This window comes from Elephantulus edwardii, unplaced genomic scaffold, assembly GCF_000299155.1.
Source record: "Elephantulus edwardii isolate Elephantulus edwardi_28Jun2011 unplaced genomic scaffold, EleEdw1.0 scaffold00027, whole genome shotgun sequence".
NCBI lineage: Eukaryota > Metazoa > Chordata > Mammalia > Macroscelidea > Macroscelididae > Elephantulus > Elephantulus edwardii.
In genome coordinates, this window is record NW_006399777.1 from 19,262,804 (window position 1) to 19,265,901 (window position 3,098).

Genomic DNA, 3,098 nt, shown 5'->3' on the forward strand with positions numbered 1-3,098 from the left:
TTCTTCATGTGCTTGTTGGCCATCTGAATGTCTTCTTCAGTGAAGTGTCTGTTCATATCCTGTGCCCATTTTTCTATTGGATTATTTACCTTTATCTTATTGTGGTGTTCAAGTATTTTATAAATTCCGGATATAAGTCCCTTATCTGACATGTCATTACTAAATCTTTTTTCCCAGTCTGTGGCTTCCCTTTTTACTCTGTTGGAGGAGCTTTTGGATGTGCATAGGGATTTGATTCTTAGAAGGTCCCATTCATCTATGTTATCATCTCCTGGTTGTAGATGTTAAAGACATTTTAAAAATTTATTTTGTTAATCCTTCTCCCCCACCCCACCCTTTCCTTCATTGATTGACATTTTGTTTCATGTAGTCATTCCCATACATTGTGGTTTATAAGATTAATTACCGTTGGACTGTGCCCACCGTTCCCAGTCTTTTCAGGTCTTTGCTGGACCTTGCTCATTTCCTTTACCCCCTCCTTCCAGCCACCAAATTGTGTGACCCTGTGATGACATCCCTGCCCGTCTTCCCTCCTCTGCTCCCTCGCCTTCTCCCTTCGGATCCCCATACATACTAGGTATCCTTCCAGGTTTACGGTAATGGTCTTTAATAAAGTATCTGTCCTTAGAAGACTGTGTTAGTTCACTCAGCATAATGTTCTCCCTTCTCTCTCACGTTATGTGTTATTTTTCCAAAATCATTGCTCCTGAGTGCTGAATAGAATTCCATCATGTGAACACACCGCTCTTTCGCAGTCCATTCGGTTGTAGTTGAACATTTGGGCTGTTGTTTTGTTCTTGCGGTGGTGGATAATGCAGCTGTGAACATTGGTGTACAGATCTCCATTTGTGTCTCAGTTCTAATAGCCTTGGGATGTATTCCTAGTAATGGAATAGCTGGGTCCTATGGAGTTTCTGCGTTCAGATTTTTGAGGAAACACCAGAGTACCTTCCAGAGTGGTTATACCATTTTAAAAAAAAACTTTTTAGAATTTTATTATTTTTTGTGTGTACCGTCAAATCACATCTGACTGGTACAGGAGAAGAGTGCCCCTCCTTCTCCAGCAGAGCATCTGGTGGATTCAAACCACATACCTCTAGGATTGCAATGCAGCTTCTTGCCACTAGGCCACCAGAGCTCCCTTGGTTATGCCATTTTTACAATCCCACCAGCAGTATATGGGAGTTCCCACCTCTCAACATCCTCTCCAGCCTTTATTGTTGCAGGACAACGTTTTTATCTGTTTCCATAAGATTATTATGAGTCATGGTCAACTTCAGTGGCAGCTAAGAGCAACAATATACTTTGAAAGATCATAGGGCTTTTAAAAAATGTTCATTCTTTGCCCTTTTATTTGACAAACTGCTTTCAAGTACTTGATAGAATTGTTGGTGATTCCAATTTTTGATTCATTTGTCAGTATAGACTAGATTCATTTGTTTATATGCAAAGGTTATATTAAAGTGAGAATATGTAAAATAGACCTTTTCTTTATTAGTACTTTACTTTAATGGTAAGTGAAGACTTGATGGTGTTGATTGTGTGACAACTCATAGCTGAACCTCCAGCAGATTTTCAGAGAGTTAATTGCACAAGAGATTACCCATCTTTCGTGTGGATCAGTTGGTGGATTTGAAGCACATGCCTTTGGGTTGGCAGCACAGCTCCTTAATAGTAGACACTTCTTTCCTCCCCCCGCCCCCCCCTGCCCCCCCCCGCCCAGGAAGTTAATTATCAAGATTTTTTTTCTGTAGTTTTGTGATTTGTCTCCGTCTGAGTACTGACTTTTTTCAAGTGGTTGATGTGGGCGAATGGAAAAAACATGCCAGTACTGTTTATCTTTGTGACGTGAATGGCTTTTAAGGATTCTCTACATTAATGGTTTATGTTGAAAACTCGCTTGTACTTTAATGCGTTCTAATGTCTCCATAGATTTTTGTTCCTGTTACTCGGTCCAGCAGGCAAAGCACCACAGTACCATGAAATTGGAAGGTCTATAGCCACTCTGATGACAGATGAGGTAATTGAAATACATATATGGTAAACTCATTGAAACAGTAACCGATTGGGACTTGTACCATTTTCTCTCCTTTTTAAATTATTATACTATATCACTATTCTTGTTTGTTGCAGTTACTTCATTTGCTAATACTAATAATTTATAAAAAGGTTAGCCACCTTAGGTTGGAGACCTTGGTATAAAAATCGAGACGCTTGTCTCATTGTGAACTCCTTGTTTATAATTTTTCAGGTGGATTTACCATTGGGTCCATTATTCTTTCACCATTAAAATCCCCTTCTGTGATGTTTTCTGTTTCTATAGATCTTTCATGATGTGGCTTATAAAGCAAAAGACAGAAATGACCTCTTATCTGGGATTGATGAATTCTTAGATCAAGTAACTGTCCTGCCTCCAGGAGAGTGGGACCCGTCTATACGCATAGAGCCACCAAAAAGTGTCCCCTCTCAGGTATGAATCCACTGCCGCCTTCTGTGTCACTTCCTTTCTCTTTTTAATGCCTTATTTTTATAAAATAACTTGGCTTTTTATGATTGAAATAACAAAATTACATAAAGAAGTATATTCAAAGAGGTTCTGCTTTTATGTTGTTCGTTCTGCTTTTTTTACCTAGTTCTCATCCAAGTTCTTCCTCTCCTGTGCTGTCCCTCCACCCTTCCAACCATGATGTCCTTCTTCACGGACCAGTCCCTCCTGGCCACGTGTTCTGTAGGATAGGTTTCCAGAATTCTTAGGATTACTGTCTCAAAGGATAAACTAATTTTGATAGCTGTTACCAAATTTGCTTCCGTGGAGTTGAACTATTTTGGTGGTACACAGTGCCTTTTATCTCCCTACCCGGATGAAATGGCTTGACACAGCAACAGGGGTAATGGGATTAGGTGTATTGGAGTTAGACTGGTTCAGAATAGGGGAGGGTTCACAGCTATCATACGTAGGGTCACTATGAGTTACAGGCGATTTGATGGCACATGACAACAATCACCCTATAACTTGACTGTACAAAATGTCACCTACTTTTTGGATCTTTGTCAGTTGGATAGGAATCCATCCTACTGTCTCAAGTATTTTTTTTTTT

At 39.7% G+C, this 3,098-nt stretch overlaps 1 protein-coding gene across 1 annotated transcript in view; it reads left to right on the forward strand.

The window, feature by feature from the left end:
- Positions 1-3,098, forward strand: part of SLC4A7 (solute carrier family 4, sodium bicarbonate cotransporter, member 7) — an 86,948-nt gene that overhangs the window by 45,081 nt on the left and 38,769 nt on the right. The window lies entirely within an intron of this gene.